Genomic DNA, 20,951 nt, shown 5'->3' with positions numbered 1-20,951 from the left:
CCTCTACCAGTTGGTGCCAGGAGTCGACTCTGCTCAATCTCGCGGCCAGTAGGGCTTGCGCTTGAAATTTAGGAAGCTCTGATGTACCGTAAAATTTTGAATGCAAGTCGAGAAATCTTCATTCAAACGACAAGCCACAGTCACTCCTCGTCTCATATAGCAATGTTTAGCCGATAGTGTCACGCTGGAAACATGTGGCGTGCTTGTATGTCAAAAACCACACAAGGTCATATCTTTGTTGAACTTTCTCTTATATTGAAATGGTGGTGCTTACGAGCAATACGCGTAATTTAGGGAATAATGAATGTTTTGTAGAAATAAGCTTTTTTTGTTATACTGCTCAAAATTTGTGGTGTCGTGATGAGAAATAGGTAGGTTTTTCAATACCGGCTCTAACCTAAATTTCATGCTTTAAAGCAACATTTTGCTGCTCCGAAAATTGCTACAAACCGTTTTTCGAATGTCGCACCCCTGTAAGCTTTTAAGGACTCATAGCACCACAAGAAAGCACAAAAAATGAACTCAGTTTGTGCTGCAGACCAAATCGTAGTTGCTATCAAACAGATGGGCACATGCACGTGACTCACACATTATAACTTGCATGCACGTCACTGAAAATGCGGTCAGACGGACGATTATTATAAATTCAGAGGCTTCCCGACCATACTGGTTTCGCTTGTGCTCGTAAATACGATTAAAACCGCGATGCTGACTGCACTGCTTTGTTGCAGTAGAACAGTGCTACTCTCGTTTGCCCTGATATTTAGAGTGGCTAACACTTAGTGCCCTCATGGATAGTCGAAATGAACGACTGCAGCCGAATGTATCAAAAACTACCAATACTTTCATGCCAATAAATGTTTTCTATCTTTACTATGCAGAACAAAAGTCTTGATTGTTGAGGACCAAATAACAAGCTTCTACTGTACTAACAATGCAAACCACAGAGCTGGCAGAAAGAACTCTAAAACTGTTTCAACACACTTGTCTTGATCAGGGCTACAAGTTTTTCTTTCATTTAGGTTGCCTACTCAAGATTACTTGCACTTTTTCGGCGTGGCAGCCACCTTTGCTCCTCAATTCCTTTTTGTGTGGCATGCCTAGCCTCTCAGGCTCGTTTCAGCTGCCTCTGCTGTTGTCCAAAGGTTCGTGTCACATCCCTAGTGCGCCTCGCGTCAGAGGTGGGCCTCATGATGTCTTGCCCTTTCGTTTCGGCCATTCGACCCCACCCCCCTATTCCAATCAGCACCTCCACAAGCGATCTAAAAGCAAATATATTTTTCTCTCAACACACAGCACTATGCGTTAGCCCTTTCAGGATCAATGGCGTACACTTAGGTCATCTACTGATGCGCTGAAACTGGTCAAGATTATCTATTTACATCATCACTTGTATGGTTGAAAAACTCGCATTTTTCGACATTTTTTCTTGGCTTGTGCTGCCACATTGCAGAAATACGTGAAAGTCTTTTTTCTTGTACTACTGTCTCTCTTTAAATGTTTTACTAGTGGTGCACTGGCAAGTTTCAGTTTCACCTTTTGGCCAGTTCCTACAAGTGGTTATTTGTAATGCTGGTGGCTTTTTGTTTCAGAATGTTTCAGAGGTAACTGATACTCTCATTTATTGCTTCAAGGTGTGTGCGTACAAATTTGTGCCTATTTTCACGGAAATGCACGATACCGCTGTGATTGTGGTCCCTTTTTAGGGGACACACAAAATTCGATTTCATCTTGCCGGCAATCAGTAAAATTGTTTATATAGGTTTAGGACCTGTTTTTGTTTACTAACACTTGCTCAAAACTAGTTTGTCTCAGTGTGCATGCCCGAGAAATTTGCGTGCGCTATGAAAGCGCCTGTTGGTTTATCGAGACCCCTGAGTCAAAATCCTTATCAGGTAATGTCGGCCCATCATACAAAGACTCATTACCGAGTTAAGAAAAATGCTGAACAGTGTGTGAGATATCAAATGCTTGCATGACAAGACGATGCAGACTGCATAAAAACTGGCCTTTATCCCTCCGTATTCCCACTTAACAGCACTTCGTGCAATTATTTTTGGACATCTGTAAACTACACACACGTTTATATGATGCATAATAGTTTATTATTTGTCTTAAAAATTAACTCCCTCTTGGGGTTACTCATGAAAAAACTATATGTACCTACCAACCCCAAAAAATGTTTTGTCACTTTCTGGTCACTTTTTGAAGGAATTTGTATGTGGGGTTTAACGTCTCAAAACAACCTTATGATTATGGGAGACGCCGTAGTGGAGGGCTCCAGGAAGTTCGACCACCTGGGGTTCTTTACCTTGCGTTCAATTCTCAGCACACGGGCCTACAATGTTTTCGCCTCCATCAGAGACTTCATTGAATGCGACACTGCCTCTGCAATGCAGCCACCGCCGCAGATATTCGATCCTGCGGCCTGCGGGTCAGCAGCGAGTGCTTTAGTGGCTAGACCACCACCGCGGGGCGTTTTTCTAAAGCAGATTAGCTGGGAAAGTTTATATTGGCAATATAAAATTCTTAACCCCTCTAAATACAATAGCTTTTATGAATTGAATGCCTTCATATTACTAGCGAACACCTAAAAGGACGCGACAAAAAAAGGCGGGACAACTCCTAAACTTCAAATTATGTGAAATTGACCCAAAAAGCATAACAGCATTTCACTGCGGACACACAGGCTGGTGTCATGTCAGAGAAAATATTTTCAAAAGGAATTTCACTATTGCTGGTATCAGCCACCTGTAAACACTTGGTTTATACTTGCACAGAGAGTCTCAATTTTTTTAATAAACAATGCGATGGATGGAGTGTTCACACATGCGTCTTCCGCGTGGTAAATTTTAGAAGCCTCCTCTTCTCCCTTTCTATTTGTTGCACTCTAACGTGCGTCACAGCAGTTGTCTGATGTGCCGGAATACAACCTTTGCACCTTTTCCAGTGCACCGCCAATAAAGGTCCCCCTGATAGAAATCTGACAGCCATGAAATGCTCCCTGAGCCAATCATTGATGCATCTACTTGCCTGGCCTATGTACGTTTTGACGCAGGCGAATGAAACAGAGCGCACTACTCCTGCTGTGCAAGTTGTTAACTTGAATTAGTGTTGGTTAGGACACTGCGGTTTCTCGGGACACGTCACTATGGAGCATTGCTGCGTCAGCGAACTAGTAGCAGTAAGCAGGACGCGAGCACCACTATTTTGTTCTAATTTCTTCAGATGATTTTCTTATGATTCATAATTATATATACGTGACAGTATATCGTTTTTGTCCTCTGCCACTGGCATGCCACTGGCACGTAGGAATATTTTCAATAACTTGCATATTTGTGAGAGCCCTTTTTATTGTCCTACATATTTTGATTGATTGATTGATTGATTTATTTGTGGGGTTTAACGTCCCAAAACCACCATTTGATTATGAGAGACGCCGTAGTGAAGGGCTCCGGAAATTGTGACCACCTGGGGTTCTTTAACGTGCACCCAAATCTGAGTACACGGGTCTACAACAGTCCTACATATTTTAAAGATGTGTACCGGGGGAGGGGGGTTGGTTCACTCATGAAAGGCTTGCGGACAGCACACTTTCCAGTTTTTTAAACGTTCCCATAGTATCATAGGGAGCGCATATGCTGGAAGTACAAGTCGCATTCCAAAAAAAAATCTTAATAATAATTGGTTCTACGTGTGGGCTTGGCCTACTTGTGGCCTTGTAGAAGCCGTACCTACACATACACAAGCCAGCTTCAGTATACCAGGTTCTATATAAGTCAGGGTACCCTCAGGCAACCATGATTCTCATGGCTGAAATGCTTTGATAATGCCAGCTACAGACGGCAAGAGGCCAAGGTTGATCTCTCTAGAAATGTAAGCTATAGGTTGCAATCTTGTACGTTCACGATGTTTTTCATCAGCTGAAGAAATTTTAGGTGGCGCGAAAATTTGCTTTTGGTGTCCTGTTTACAGCTCTTTATAAGATCGCGTGGCAGCTATGCTCCACAGTGACGAAGCCTGAAAAGCCGTGATGTTCTAAGAAACAATCAAAGTTTACAGCTTGCAGAACAGGAATTGTGTACGCCATTTCCTTTCACTGTGTCAGAGTGCATATAGGCCAGACCAGCAGTTGCGTCAATGAACGACTCAGGTAGCATCGCACGGCTGTTGGCTCACTAGCAAAGGGAAGCCTAATGGAGGTGCATTGCAAAATGTTCAAAAGTTTTATGCTGGAGTATGACACTACTTCTGTGATACTTGTTGAAGAGCAATAAAGACAAAAGGGGACATAATAGAGACTTTCGAATTTCAAAGTGCGCGTGATGCATGTGTCCGCACTCCATCTATTGCATTGTCACTAAAAAGAATTCGACTGTCTTTGCACAAAGAAACCACGTGTGTGTGGGAGGCACAGATAGGCACCAGTGATTTTTTAAATTTAAAATAGAGTAGACTCCTTTTAAATGAAACCTGAGGGAACCAGGAAAAGTTGTTTGCTTTAAGATAAGTTTCGTTTACTGAGAGATAAAAAAGGGTATAATGTGCATCTAGGAAAGCAAATATATTAGTGGTAATTGTTTCATTTAGGCACCAATTTCAGCAATATCTAGCTGTTGTCCTTCCTTTTTATCTAGTGTTCTTCTACATGTTCGCTAGCAATATAGAAGCCTAAAGACGCAATCTTGCAGGTTCACAATTGGCCAAAAATTTGACCATTAAAAGACTAATAGTTTTCAAAAATTTCTAACTGACAGATGACTGAGTTGATATTATTCATGAAAAAAAATAGTATGAAGCACTCAACAAAAAATTGGTTCGCATGTCCGTGTGAACTAATAAAAAAACCTCGCACTTTACTCTTCAAGCAAACAAACCATTCTTAAACTGTGCTGTTTGCAAAACTGACAAGAACCAATATTTATCACCGTTTTGTGGGCCAATAGCTTCGGTGCCAAGGGTTAACCGGGTAGGAGGCGTGCACGGATTATGCCCAATGTCCTGCTGAAAGTACCCCTCATCGCAAACGGTAAGTTTGCAAGTTTTTTACAACAATTTGTAGCTTTGCGTTTGGTAAGACTGAAATTATATCGTAAATGCTTTGATGCGTTGTATAATTCATGTTATCGGCAATAATTCAGAACTGTTCTGCGTCTGTTTGAAACGCCCGTCTAAATACCGTAAAAAACCAGCACCTCACTACGGAGCAGAGCCTGAGACCTGCATGCGGTGAAGAATGAAATGTTGTTGGTGCTTTGAGAGTGCCCCCCTCATAAAAAAAGCATTGCTGGCGTAAGCAGCCCAAGGCACCTTGGGAGAAGCCTGACAACAGAGCGAGAGGGGTGACGAGCAATAGTTTTCGACGGGTACCCGTCGGGGTATTGTGCGCTGTGGGCGCCCCACAAATGTTGACCATGCAACGTCACAAGGAGAGTCCTGTCTATGTGCATTCACAGAAAATGTCCATTGCACTTCGATACTCTGAAGAGTACGCAATTTCACTTTAAAACCAAATCAAAATATCTTCTAGGCAACGCTCGCCACTAATGATCGTTAAGAGGTGGCCCCGCATACAGCACTATCAAACAACCCATGCATCTCGGGTTTCCAAATTTGGGGTGAAAGGTCCTTTCAATATGATATATAAAACATCTAATGGTCATGGATATTCAGGACAAGCTCAAAGGTGTGACTTCACAATTGTGTAAGGCTTTCATTGGCTTACACATATTTGTCTCTAAATTTTCTGGTGCTCAAAGGCCTCAAAAGTTTCTCACGTCACTTTGTCCAATGCCTCAATAAAACAACTAAGCCTGGAAGAGGAGCTACAAGAGTGGTGCCCTATCCTTGGCGCTATTCTTCCTCCAACCTGGTACAGTCACTAGAGCCTCTCCCAGCGACTCCTTGCAACCTGCGATGTTGCAAGGAGCAGATGATGCAACGATAACTCTACAATAACTCGATACGATAACTCGAGCATTGATGCAGCACGTGTCAGCTGACAGAATGCCAACTTTTTTGAAACCAATAGAAGAGTGTGTCAAACTAGAGCCCGACGTAATGCATCTAGCACACGATAGCGACATGCCGTCGTGAACAAGTTAACAACGATGCTTGACATATAATAAGGCATTGAGAAAAATAAACACCCGAGGAAAAAGCTTCAATGCCCATTTTAGGGAGCTTGCATTGATTTCACGCGTTCGTAGAACAAGCGATCTTTGAGCCGTGTATTCATCCTGCATAGAAATTCAGCTTTGCTGCATGCCTAAATCTTCGTCGAACCTCAAGAAAAAAGTTGCAGATACCTTCAGAGAGGAGTTTGTATGACCAGTGACTTCAGCCAATTTAGAGAGATGACTGAGTACCAGCAGGTATCCCTCCATTGTGCAGTAAATATTAACTGATAGGAACGCTGCCGCAAAGCTTTTGAAAAGAGACTTTCAGCGCAAAATGTGTTTAGCTTTAGCTAAGCTTTCTAATAGGAACTGGTTGACCTTTGTTCGAGTGGTGATCTTCTATCCCATGCCCCGAATGCGCACTCAAACGTCCACAAAACGCAGCCGGCTGCGCTGCTCCACCGACACAACGTTGTCAACAGGGTCGCTCTCGATGGCTTTGGCGGTACAGTCACTAGCATCACCACCACCCGGCACCTGTTCGAAACGCAAAGCGACATGCCGTCGTGATAGCGACGGCATGTCGATATCACGTGTAATGGCAAAACTGCGGTGGCGTCTCCGGTAGTTTTTTTTTCAGGAAGCGTTGCTTTGTCAATGACGATACATATTACGCACTTTAAAAAACACCGATAGCCGTTGACTTTGGCACTGGAACACTAAGTTAAAGCCCATTCGTTAATAAAGTTGTTCATGTGTTTTTCCCAGCCTTACGTTTAAACACCACCCTGTGTAACCTATTAAATTACAGTGGCCGCATGTTAATGGCATCCTATGCATGATGCCAAGTTTCTATTCATGTCTGAGTGCATATATCAGGCATTTTCTTGTAAAAGCTTCGCTAGGGCTTTTATTTGTCATTCTAGAAGTATGTCGGACCTTGCATGGCGCAGACAAAATTATGTAAACACCATTTCATGACGTGAATTTTCAAGCTTCGTTAGACGTTCAACAATATACAATAAAATAAGTGGTCATGTTTGTCATTCTTTCACTTCCTCAGACCTTATTCGCCTAAATTTCAACACTTTTGTGATTTGCGTAGCTCCTTGTCATGGTATAGTACTGAAATAAAGAACTCTCCAAATACAGCGACACAATGAAATCACTATGGCAACTCACAAATGGGCATAATTGAGAAAGACAGAGCCCTTTTGTAAAATTTCCTCGCTGAAAACCTTTAGCACAGTACTGAAGTGCAGGTGATTGGGATTTCGTAATTCTTCTAGCAGTAGTAATTACAGAAGATCAGTTTTTTACACAATTAGAACAGGTTATGGATACACAGAAACGGCCAAAAAAGTATGCTTGCTTTCTCATCAACAACACTGAAGAGACTTCTGTCGAGGGGTGTATGGATGCAACCTGGGGAAGTTCAACTATTTGCACAGTTTCTTGCGTCAGTGGCCTTTGCACTTCTACTGGGGCTGTCGCAACTGTACACAACAAAGACGCTAATTGAGGCATAAGTGCACAATATTGTTTGTTGCATTGACGATAACAGTACAACAAAAACATTGGCATACTGACTCACATACCATACTTTTTCGAATCTAGGCTGATAGTTTTTTCCTAATGTGTTTGTAAAAAACTCTTGGGTCGGCTTAGATTCAAAGATTTTGGAAAACACGCCATGTTTTATTTAAAAAAGTGGTTCACAACTAGCGCCACCCATATAGTACTGTAGCTGTTAGTAGCTGAGCCAACAAGTCGCTTAAGGCCGCCATTTCGAAGTTTGTGCTTAATGTTCAGGCCAGCCGTGTGCCATTTCGAGTCGTGTTTCGAGTGCTCTGTGTGCGGCGTAGCTCAATGGTTCAAATAGGTGGTGTCATTATAGTGCCGCTTATTAAAGAAAAATCGTCCTAGCCACTCATTAGTTGTCCAATGTTCAAGCCAGGCAGGATTTGGAGTGTATGAAAGAAATGTGCGTCGGAGGGGCAGCAGCGTGGGAAGACATCCCAGGAATTTTGATTCTGCGCTCATGTAAGGAGTGCAGCAAATCTAATGTGCTTGATGGCTCCGAACATTGTGCATTGTTTGGAATCAGCGACAAAGAATTCAGCAATGAGAGAAGCGGCGACAATTAAAAATGAGTGCGGCATCTTAATGATGCAAATAAGTGAAAGCAGCGCGAAAAACAAATCACACAACACGAATAGTGGCTGTATGTTTCTTGAGTTATTGCCATTATGAAGCAGCTGCTTTGTATGATCGTCGTGTTCAATCAATGTTTTTTCTTTGTGAACGCAGTCTTCACTGTTTCGATTGGATTACATTCGGGACAATTTATTTTGAAAGAAGTGGGGCACGGTACGTAACGCGGACTAGAGGAGAGAACAATTCATGTCCACACTAGCAAATGAAAGTCTACTGAAGGTGCACACATATACAGCTTACAAAAATTGTCACATGATACAAGATTTCTCGCCTAAAAACGGAAAAACCATCGCCATTCCCAATGCAATCATCAAATATTATCAAAGTGCATGCGTCTAAACAGAGAATATAAGCCAAAAATGTACATAAGCAGATAAAACAAACAAAAGATTAGTAAAGCAATTTCACCAAATATAAGTACCCTTTCTCTGAAATAGCAATTGAGAGGTAGGAACGCATCTTTCCGCACATCTTTTAATGTGGACTGATTTCATTGTTTTACAGGTGGTCTTATCTTTATGTCTTGATAGCACAGTCGCGTCAACAAAAATTGGTAAACAGCCGCACAAAATGCAATGCAGCGCCAGGTGGGCACCGTTCTTCCAGATCACCGCTCATTAATACTCCTGTAAACGAATATCCAAACAGTGGTCTGTATGTCTGCATACAAATCTGCTGCCTGTAACTACGTGTCTCACTATTTCCCTGCAAGGCCATTCGCGTTTATATACGAAATGAAACTTTACTACCTTGCTGATGTGATGGTGTATTAATAAATTCCTCTGGAAGGGCCAATCCTGAAAAAAGCAACAAATATGTCAAAACAACCTATACATGCAGGCACACATGAATGACAATACCTTCATCCATAGAAGAATTCAGTAGATATTCTGCCAAAACATGCTCACTTGCGGTCTTCATGACTATGCTTGCATGGCTGGTCAAATCGGCCATTTCTGCGTTGGCCACATAGATCGTAAGGTGGTGTGGCGAAAAGGGCACTTCCCTGTGAGCAACTTCTGCATTCAAACTCAACACAATGTTCACATGACTTCTGGCAACACCACTGCATGCCGCGAAGAAAGATGACTTGCCACCGCCACGCACAAAACCCGCGACCTTCGAATAACAAGGAACGCGTTATTCGAAGGTCGCAGGTTTGGTCCCGGCCAGTGGCGAATTATCTTTTCGTCCACTTTTCTTGCTCCACATGTACATAAATTTTCTTTTTATAATGTTTCCTATAGTTTCCTTGGTACTATTGCCTGTTAGTCTCCTTTATTATAGTGTGCAAAAGCATTTTATATGCAAATACACTGCATAGCTACATAGCGCTTCCACTACCATGTTGACATTGACCCGTGCACTGTGCGCAGATATGCAACACGTGTGTTTGTTTACACCAGTCTATTGCACAAACCTTTCAGTCCGCGCTGTAGTACCCTTGGTGACACAGCGGAAAAAAGCACCTTTTAACCATCTCTTGCAAAAAATTTTTTCAATGCTTAACTTAAGTGACGCACCACATAGTTTCTGTTTCATCCCTTGAGTCACCCCTGTTTCATCCCTTGAAGTGACAGCTGTCTGCTTTCAAACCTCTCAAAGGGTGAGCATTTTTTACTTGCTCATTTATACCTTCCAAGGGCACAGTTACAGTTGTTTTTATGCAGCTGCTGACTGAGACAAACGATGCTGCCGTGGTTGTGTTTCCTGTTCGAAGACTCACAAAAACCACTCCGGTTTTTCTAGCGCAGTGATCAGACGGAGGGCTCTTTTTTTCACTGGTTCCTAAATTTTGGAATGCGCACACAACGAACATACAGTTTTCTTCAATGCACTCACCCTTGTAGGTCGTTTGCATTATGGCAGTGTCTGCCAGTATCTTAGCTGCAAGTGGGTGTAGCGGTGATTCCTGTGAATCCCCGCTCGACTGCCAAGTCATGACTTTATGGTGGACGTCAGTCCATCACATTGAGAGTTTGAAGAGTGAGCGACACCATGAAAGTGCGCATGGCGAGATGATGCCCAGTTGATCACAGATGACATTTCCTCAGTCTTTCCGGTAGTGGCTTTTAGTGCACTTCTTTTTGCATGTCTGTGAACTACACAGAGAGTAAGACGCTTTCTGCAACGAATAGTTTTCCAAGAGTAATTTAAGCTTTATTATAAATTACCATGCTGTTTTTCATTAAGAAATTTTGAGTATATACCAACGAAATTGTTTTCTTACAATCAAAAATAATTCATTGAAGAATTTTGATTAATATTAGAGACATCTAGTCAAACAGGCTCTATTTTTGTAGTGTCAAGAAAGGTGGTGCAGTTTTTTTTCACTGAGAGAAAAAAATGACACTCTAAGCAGGCTGAGACAGTGGAGCAAATTATGTACGACTAAGTGAGAACTAAAATACAATGAATGATCGGTATGCTTGCCAGGAACAGATGGCGCATAATAAGATGGGGTATATTATGCAAGAAATGCAGTAATAAAAATTTTCTCTGCATATATTATCAACTTCGATTTTTCAATATTATTAGAATAGTATCCTTTGTAAAATTGAATCACCCAAATTGCATCCTGTACATAGCTGTTTTGTCAAGCAAAGCATCTATCAGCCTATCAATTTTAGCTTCAGCTGCCCGTAGGTTTCTTTTCAGCTTTTTTATTGCGGAGTCTTTCTGTTGTTCACTGTACCTAAATTCTTGAATTTTTTTTTAAGTCTGCAATCTAACATTCCACAAAAGGTTAATTTTCCTATATCAAAACATAATATGGTTACAAAAACATTTGTAACTAACTCTGCTCCACTTCCTGAAGTAAACATTCACTGTTCAAAATTCCTTAGTTTGTATTCTTTTTCCATGAACCTCCGAAAATTTTATGTGAAGGGCTTCCTGTCCAGCCATCACCTGCTGCTTTACATCCTTTTTCGGGTGAGTTCCTTCTGGAAAGCCTGAGTGTTATTAAAATAGGAATAAAATGTCAGTTAATTCATTATATATTTCAACTGTGAGGTTACTATACTACAGCAGATACATCTATAAAATATCTATTTTACGCTTCAGCAGATGTTTTCGTATATAAAACGACCATGCAAAAATTTTTTAGTATGGTCGGAAAACGTGGACGATTGATTGTTGAGGCTCCTAGGAATATCCCAGCTAAACGATAGTGCAGCACATGGGCATAAATTTACGACTAATTTTCAAAATAAGCTAGAGATCTTTCCCTGTTTTTGATAAATGTGATTCCATATACACAAAATAAGCACTCTACATATGTAAATTTCCGACTACCAACTGAATGGACCATTTGTGCGCGGCATGGTTGCTGGTGCCGCCACATAACTACAAGCGCAATCGTGATAACACTGAAAGGAGGCTGTGCATTTGGAAAAAAAAAGTGTTTTAAAAGTGTTATAAAAGAACAGACAATAATACAAAAAAGTAAAGGGGATAATAATAGAAGTAGTCTTGAAATGATTCTGTGCGAAAATTCAAGAATCTTATGAAAACTTAGAAGTTATATTTTGAAAACGCTACTGTTCTAATAAAGGGTAATTCATTCACGTACTTTTGCACAGTTGGCTGTATTTTTCGTGAAGTGCCAGCGTGTTGTGGTCACACATGAGCATTATCTCTGACATTGCATTATTTAGGGCACAGGAAGTGAGATTAAGTTCCTGTTTCTTTCCTTTTTTCCACCTCTCTTTTCATTCCACTGTCCTTTTTCCACAAAAGCTCCAGTGCTTTGCACCAACAAGGAGTACTTGCTAGCTACCGGAGCTGTTTGTAGTGCTTCTGCGTACCGTAGTGGAAGCTGAGGAGTTTCAGACACACAGCGAGAGCTGGCATTGTTGACATGGCTGTATGGTGTGCGTTAACGTCACTGAACGTCATCTACTCTAGTTCCCGGCACAGCCGTTAGATGCGGGAGTTTGTGCCAAAGGAAACATCAAATTCAATCTCTTTTTCGAGTTTTTGCCTAACATGGTTGTTTGTTTTCAATTTTAGTCACCGATCTTTCAAACTGGCTGCAAAACTAGCAACAAAAATTTTATTCAGTATTCATCTTCATCATCATCATCATCATCATCATCATCAACCTGACTACGTCCACTGCAGGACAAAGGCCTCTCCCATGTTCCGCCAGTTAACCCGGTCCTGTGCTTGCTGCTGCCAATTTATACCTGCAAACTTCTTAATCTCATCTGCCCACCTAACCTTCAGTCTCTCCCTAACCCGCTTCCCTTCTCTGAGAATCCAGTCAATTACCCTTAATGACCAGCGGTTATCCTGTCTACGCGCTACATGCCCTGCCCATGTCCATTTCTTCTTGATTTCAGCTATGATATCCTTAACCCCGTTTGTTCCCTAATCCACTCTGCTCTCTTCTTGTCTCTTAAGGTTACACCTACCATTTTTCTTTCTATTGCTCGCTGCGTCGTCCTCAATTTAAGCTGAACCCTCTTTGTAAGTCTCCAGGTTTCCGCTCCGTAGATAAGTACCGGCAAGATACAGCTGTTATATACCATCCTCTTGAGAGACTGTGGCAATCTACCTGTCATAACTTGAGAGTGCTTGCCGAATGTTCTCCACCCCATTCTTATTCTTCTAGTTACTTCATTGTCGTGGTTCGGCTTTGCGGTTATTTCCTGCCCTAAGTAGACATAGTCTTTTACAACTTCAAGTGCACTATTACCTATCTAGAAGCGCTGCTCTTTGCCGAGGTTGTTGTACATTACTTTCGTTTTCTGCAGATTAATTTTAAGACCCACCTTTCTGCTCTCCCTGTTCAACTCCGTAATCATGAGTTGCAATTCGTTTCCCGAGTTACTCAGCAATGCAATGTCATCGGCAAAGCGCAGGTTACTAAGGTATTCTCCATCAACTCTTATCCCTAACTGCTCCCATTCTAGGCTTCTGAAAACCTCCCGTAAGCACGCGGTAAATAGCATTGGGGAGATAGTGTCTCCCTGCCTTACACCCTTCTTGATTGGTATTCTGTTGCTTTCTTTATGAAGCACTTTGGTAGCAGTTGATCCCCTGTAGATTTCTTTCATATACTTCATCTTTCATATATATTTCTTTCATATATACTTCATCTACGCCCTGATTCCGCAGTGTTTGCATGACAACTGATATTTTTACTGAATCAAACGCCTTCTCGTAATCTATGAAGGCTATGTATAGTGGTTGGTTATACTCTGAGCATTTCTTTATTACCTGATTGATAGTATGAATGTGGTCAATTGTTGAGTAGCCTCTTCGAAATCCTGCTTGTTCCTTTGGTTGATTGAATTCTAATGTTTTCTTTACTCTGTTAGCAATTACCTTTGTAAATAGCTCGTACACTACAGAGATCAAGCTGATCGGCCTGTAATTCTTGAAGTCCTTGTCATCTCCTTTCTTATGTATTAAGATGATGTTAGCGTTTTTCCGAGACTCTGGTACTCTTCCCGTCAGGAGACACCTTGTAAACAGGGTGGCTAGTTTTTCTAACAAAATCTGTCCTCCATCTTTCAGCAGATCTGATGTTACCTGATCCTCACCAGCAGCTTTGCCCCTTTGCATGCTCTCCAAAGCTTTTCCGACTTCTTCTATTGTTACTGGTGGGATGTAATCTGGGTTACTGCTAGTTCTTATAGTATTAGGGTCGTGGTTGTCTCGGCTACCGTTGAGATCTCTGTAAAACTCCTCCGCTATTTTAACTATCCTATCCATATTGGTAGTTATTTTACCTTCTTTGTCCCTTAGTGCATACATCCGACTTTTGCCTATCCCAAGTTTCCTCTTCAATGCTTTCACACTTCCTCTGTTTTTCAGAGCGTGTTCAATTTTCTCCATGTTATACTGTCATGGGGTCGTGACGTGGCCGAAGACAGGAGACTTCGTGTTGAGATTGAACTGTTTATTTGGGCGAACCTGTGCCCGGTAAACGGAAAGTCCAATTATAGCAGCAGTCTTGCACAGATAGCAGTCTCGGACTGACTGCGGTGAACGGAGCGTCGGCCTTCGATCAACAACTCACAAGCGGCGAAACGCGTCAGCATTTATACTCTTGACGTCGAATGTTCTAGCGTTATCGCTGGCGGTGGCGTAGGTTCCAGAAAAATCTGTACCGTTCGCACAGTGGGCGTCATCTTATGGAAATGATCTACTACAGTCCGGAACCTTCTAGAAAACTGCAGGCGCGGTTTGCGCTGAGAATCGTTCGGTGTTTTGGGACGATAACAAAAACTTGGGAAATGGAACGTGGCATTGCCCCCCTCTGAAAAAAGGCATCGTATCGATGCTTTAACTAAAGATGAAAGTACAATAATAATGCAAGAAAGTACTATTGTAGTGGAGCATACGCACCAACGCGTATGCGTTTTCGGAAGACAACGAAAAGCCCGTGCTCTGATCGCGCGAGAACCTGTGCCGCCTTTGCCAGACTTGCTGTTCGCCCATTTTCCGTCGCGACCTCGTTGCGACTCCTCTGTTCTATTAAACATCATCGCATTTGGTGGAGGCTGCTGAGATCCCTAAGCAGACCTGGAGCTCCGCTCTCGCAAGTTGGCCGAAAGACTACCATACAACATGACTGACGCAGTCGCCAACCAGCCCATCCCAGCACAGCCAGCACCATCGGCTGCCCCGTCGACCTGCCCCGGTGCTACTCGTCAGCGGGATCCACCAATCTTCAGCGGCAGTGGTGAGCAAGACGTCGAAGACTGGCTCTCCTTGTACGAACGCGTGAGTGCCAGCAACAAATGGGACAACGACTCTAAGCTTGCCTATGTCATCTTTTACTTGGCTGACGTCGCCAAGCTATGGTTCACCAACCGCGAAACCGCCATCGCCAGCTGGTCCACCTTCAAGAACCTCGTGACCGAAGCGTTCGGCCGACCACAGGTCCGCAAGCTCCGCGCTGACCAGCGTCTGCGCCACCGAGCCCAGCAACCTGGTGAGACCTTTACTAGCTATATTGAGGATGTGCTCGACCTCTGCAGGCGTGTTAACTCATCCATGCCTGAAGAAGAGAAAATTCGACATATTCTCAAAGGCATCGAGGGTGGCGCATTCCAGATGTTGCTGGCGAAGAGCCCGACCACAGTGGCAGTCCTCGTAAGCCTGTGCCAGAGCTTCGATGAATTGCGTCGTCAGCGTTCCATCGCCCGACAGAGTGTCCCATCACCAGATTCGATCTCGGCCGTCGCACTCGCCAATGGCAACGTTCACCAAGGAACTCTGTCGAACCAGATTAAAGACTTCATCAGGGAGGAAGTCGCCCGACAGCTTTCCCTGCTGCCGCATAGTGACGCGCCCACGACAAGCCTCCCTTCGAATATGCAGCAGGCCATACGCACTGAAATTTGCAATGCACTCCCTACAGTGCCGGCCTCTTACCCGTGCACTTCGGTGCCATCTAATCTCTCAACTGCTGGCTACGCACCAACTGCGCCGCCTTCACCTCTCAGCTACGCAGCTGTGGTCGCGCGGCCCCCACCGCATACAGTCGCCTTATCGGCTCCACCTCCTCCAGCCTCGCCTCCAGTCTACAGGCCCCCACCTCGCTTTTTCCGTCCATCTAATGAGTGGCGCACCCGAGACAATCGTCCCATCTGCTTCGCGTGTGGCATCGCTGGCCACATTGCACGCTTCTGCCGCCGCCGTCCCACGCCTGCGCACGCATGCTTCGGAGCTCCTACCTACGCACCGCAGCAGACCACCACGTCTGCATATGAACAGAGGCACTCCGACTCGGATCGCCACCCATCGACTGCTCGTTTCCCATCACCTCGTCGCCGATCGCCATCACCTATGCGTCGTCGACCACCTGTTGAGGAGGGAAACTAATCAGTGCAGTTCTTGTGTGTGTCTCTTTTGCGGCCAAATCATGCCATTAAGTAAATACCAACTAGGCCAACAATCAGTATTATTAATCAGTGCAGTTCCGGAGGCAAAAACTGCAACTTGTGCGCAATTCCCAAGGCCTCCATTTTCGCCGCAAAATGTTGTTGATGTCGATGTTGAGGGAGTCGCCACATTAGCGTTAATTGATACTGGGGCCGCCGTTTCTGTGATGAACGCAAACTTTTGTAGGAAACTGAAGAAAGTGACCACATCTCTCAGTGGCTTGGTGCTGTCCACGGCTAGCGCCCAACGCATTCATCCCTCGGCTGTGTGTACGGCGCGCGTCGTCATCCGAGACGTTTTGTACGTCGTACAGTTTTTTGTTCTACCATCTTGCTCTCATGAACTTATCCTGGGTTGGGATTTCTTATCACGTCATGAAGCTATCATCGATTGTTCCCGTGCCGAAGTGTCCCTTGTGCCAACATGTGAATTTCCACCACCCGACCACTCTCCTCTGCTCTGCAAAGTCATCGCTGATGACGACATCACCTTGCCTCCTGAAGCTTTGGTCCCTATTAGCCTTTCATGTCTGGCGCAACTTGACGGCACGGTGGTGTTTACGCCATCTCCGGTTTTTACTGAACGCAAGGGCATCGTTCTCCCATTTGCTGTTCTTACAATTGCGTCTGGTTTAACCGTAATGCTGGTCACCAACCACTGCAACTACCCCATTGGCTTACTTCGTGGTGAAACGTTAGGATATGTGCAACCTGTCGACCATATCGATGATATTATTCTTCCCGACGAAACGCCATGTCACATTGCTGCAATCACTCATGCGCCTGAGCCATCAAGTTCGTCAGCCTTCCACAATGCTATTGACGCAGACCTTCCCCTCTCGCATCGCCGCCAACTTGTTGCTCTCCTTAACAAGTTTCGTTCTTTTTTCGACTTTCAAGAACCTGCTTTGGGCCGCACCACCACTATCGCTCATACTATTGACACCGGCTCACATTCGCCTCTGCGACAGCGTCCTTACCGCGTTTCCGCCGAAGAGCGCCGCGTCATTACGGAGCAAGTAGATGACATGCTTAAACGTGGAGTCATAAAGCCTTCTCAAAGCACTTGGTCATCACCTGTGGTTCTGGTCAAGAAAAAAGATGGCACCATACGATTTTGCGTGGACTATCGCCGCTTTAACAATATTACGAAAAAAGATGTCTACCCGCTACCATGAATAGACGATGCTCTTGACTGTTTACAAGGCGCCGAACACTTTACATCTTTGGATCTGCGTTGTGGGTATTGGCACGTGCCAATGGCTGAATGTGATCGCCCTAAAACAGCCTTTGTAACGCCGGGTGGCCTATATGAGTTCAAAGTCATGCCATTTGGGCTCTGCAACGCGCCTGCCACATTTGAGCGCATGATCGACACCATCTTGCGTGCCCACAAGTGGAAAACCTGCTTATGTTACCTGGACGACATCGTAGTCTTTTCATCTGATTTCCCGACACATCTTGCTCGCCTCCACGAGATTCTCACGTGTCTAACTTTTGCAAGCCTACAACTTAACTCCAAGAAGTGCCACTTCGCAGCACGAAAACTAACCATCTTGGGATATGTCATCACCAGAGACGGTGTTCTTCCGGATCCCGATAAGCTTCGAGCTGTCGCTGACTTTCCGTTGCCCACATCACTGAAAGCCCTAAGAAGTCTCGTCGGTCTCTGCTCCTACTTTCGTCGCTTCGTGCGCAACTTCGCGTCCATCATCGCACCTCTCACGAGTCTGCTTTCCAACAGCAAAGGCAAATCTGCATGGTCACCTGCATGTGACGACGCATTTCGCCAGCTGCGCCGCCTGCTGACCTCACCACCTATTCTTCGTCACTTCGCTCTGCTGCGGCCACAGAAATTCACACCGATGCAAGTGGCATCGGTCTTGGTGCAGTTTTGGCACAACGGAAAGGCACCCAAGCTGAATACGTAGTCGCCTATGCAAGTCGCGCTCTCAAGAAGGCTGAATTGAATTACTCCGTGACAGAGGAGTGTTTGGCCATAATCTGGGCGTTGACGAAGTTTCGCCCGTACCTTTACGGCCGTCCTTTCGACGTGGTCACAGACCACCACGCTCTATCTTGGCTGTCCACCTTGAAAGACCCGTCCGGACGCCTGGGGCGTTGGGCACTTCGATTGCAAGAATACGACATCCGTGTCGTATATCGTTCCGGTCGCAAGCATGCGGATGCCGATGCACTTTCGCGATCGCCCTTAACACCAGATGTGGCTTCTCTGTCTCCCCCTTTTACCACCTTGTCACCACTCGACACGACTGACATGCTTTCGGAGCAGCGTAAAGACCCACACCTTGCCTTGTTAGTCGACTACCTTACCGATCCGTGTGCTGTCCCTTCCACGAGAGTGCTACGCCGGCAAGCCGCCCACTTTTCCTTACGGGACAACATTCTTTACCGCCGTAACTACATGCCTGGTGGTCGGAAGTGGCTCCTTGCTGTCCCAACTCATATGCGCTCTGACATCTGCATGAATTTCCATGCAGATCCCCAAAGTGCTCACGCAGGTGTCCTGAAAACCTACGAAAGGCTGCGCGAACGCTATTACTGGCGAGGAATGTATCGCTTTGTGCAGAAATACGTTCAGTCTTGCACCACTTGCCAACAGAACAAGACACCTCCGCGGCACCTTACTGGCATGTTACAGCCGCTCCCGTGCCCGGCTAGCCCATTCGACCGCGTGGGTATAGACCTCTATGGCCCCCTTCCATATAGTATCTCTGGAAACTGGTGGATTATTGTCGGAGTCGATCATCTGACACGCTACGCTGAGACTGCAGCTCTACCGGCAGCGACCACCCAGGAAGTTGCACTCTTCATTCTCCGCAGCTTCATTCTACGCCATGGTGCTCCGCGGGAATTACTCAGTGATAGGGGTCGAGTGTTCCTGTCGGAGGTCATCCAAGCTATCCTCGCTGAATGCAACATTACCCACCGGAAATCTACCGCATACCATCCACAGACAAATGGTCTTACTGAGCGGTTACACCGCACACTTGGCGACATGCTGAGGATGTACACCTCCTCCGACATCGCTTCTCGGCCTTTTGGCTAAGATCAATACTAACACCACTAACTCTTTTTTAGCCTTTTTGTTACCTGATTTTATTATATACACCTTTTATTACCGTTTCTTGTTCTGTTATATAACCATGTATGATGTTTGTGTACTAAGCATAATAAAAAATTCTGTTCTTATCAGCTTAATATCTCATACGGATCCTATTTGGATCCAAGATATTAAACTTATTTTTGTGATGCGGCGGAGTGCTTGAAGCTTGCTTCACCTCCGCCACGGGTTGGCCCGGTATTACACCTCCTCCGACCACACTAACTGGGACGCTGTATTGCCCTTTGTTACCTTCGCTTATAACACCGCGACGCAAGCGACTACCGGTTTTTCCCCGTTCTTTCTATTGTACGGCCGCGAACCTTCCCAGCCACTCGACACTATACTACCGCATCGCCCTGATGCATCTGAGTGCTCCCCGCTTTCGGAAGTCGCCAGATACGCTGAAGACTGCCGTCAGTTGGCTCGGTCTCTGACAAGTGAGGCTCAAGGCCTACAAAAGACTCGACACGACTACGCTCACCGCATGGCTCCTACATTTCGTGCTGGCTCCCTTGTGTGACTTTGGGTGCCCCCGCAAGTTCCTGGCCTGTCTTCCAAACTTCTGGCCCGGTACCATGGTCCCTACCGTGTCATTGACGCGACCTCCCCGGTGAATTACGTCATCGAGCCATTAACACAATCACCAGATTTGCGCCGTCGAGGACGCGAGACCGTACACGTCGACCGTCTCAAGGCCTACTACGACCCCCTCATTGTGCCTATTCCTGAGTCGCCAGGATGGCTACCCTTCACCCCGGGGGTATTGTAGTGGAGCATACGCACCAAGACGTATGCGCCTTCGGAAGACAACGAAAAGCCCGTGCTCTGATTGCGCGAGAATCTGTGCCGCCTTTGCCAGACTTGCTGTTCGCCCATTTTCCGTCACGACCTCGTTGCGACTCCTCTGTTCTAATAAACATCATCGCACAATGAGTAAATTACGATACAACAATAATACAAAAAAACACTAGTTCAGTTTGTTAACGCGCATGAAACGGCTTGAGGCGCGCGACATGGACGACTTCAGGTCGCGATCGGCGTCGTTGAGAGTTCGTGATGCCGTCGGGGACAACCTCGTAATCAAGTGGGCCGAGCCGTCGAACCACCCTGTACGGTCCGAAGTACCGTCGCAGAAGCTTTTCACTTAGTCCACGTCGGCGTATCGGCGTCCACACCCAAACACGTTCACCGGGCTGGTATTCCACGAAGCGTCGTCGAAGGTTGTAACGGTGGCTGTCGGTCGTCTGTTGATTCTTGATACGGAGACGCGCAAGTTGTCGGGCTTCTTCGGCGCGTTGAAGGTACTCGCTCACATCGAGGTTTTCTTCGTCGGTGACGTTGGGTAACATGGCATCGAGCGTCGTTGCCGGACTTTTTCCGTAGACCAATTTGTATGGAGATATCTGCGTCGTCTCCTGCACCGCCGTGTTGTATGCGAAGGTCACATACGGAAGAATGGCGTCCCACGTCTTGTGTTCGACATCGACGTACATTGACAGCATGTCGGCGATCGTCTTGTTAAGCCGCTCGGTGAGGCCGTTGGTCTGTGGGTGGTACGCTGTCATCCGGCGGTGGTTTGTTTGGCTG

General features: G+C 45.2%; 1 pseudogene; it reads left to right on the top strand.

The window, feature by feature from the left end:
- Nucleotides 1–19,411: 19,411 nt before the first annotated feature.
- LOC142796501 (U2 spliceosomal RNA) lies at nucleotides 19,412–19,591 on the top strand (annotated as a pseudogene).
- Nucleotides 19,592–20,951: the final 1,360 nt, after the last annotated feature.

Source organism: Rhipicephalus microplus, chromosome 2 (genome assembly GCF_043290135.1).
Source record: "Rhipicephalus microplus isolate Deutch F79 chromosome 2, USDA_Rmic, whole genome shotgun sequence".
Taxonomy (NCBI): domain Eukaryota; kingdom Metazoa; phylum Arthropoda; class Arachnida; order Ixodida; family Ixodidae; genus Rhipicephalus; species Rhipicephalus microplus.
Note: the sequence above shows the minus strand (reverse complement) of the source record. Positions and strands in the feature narration are given on the sequence as shown.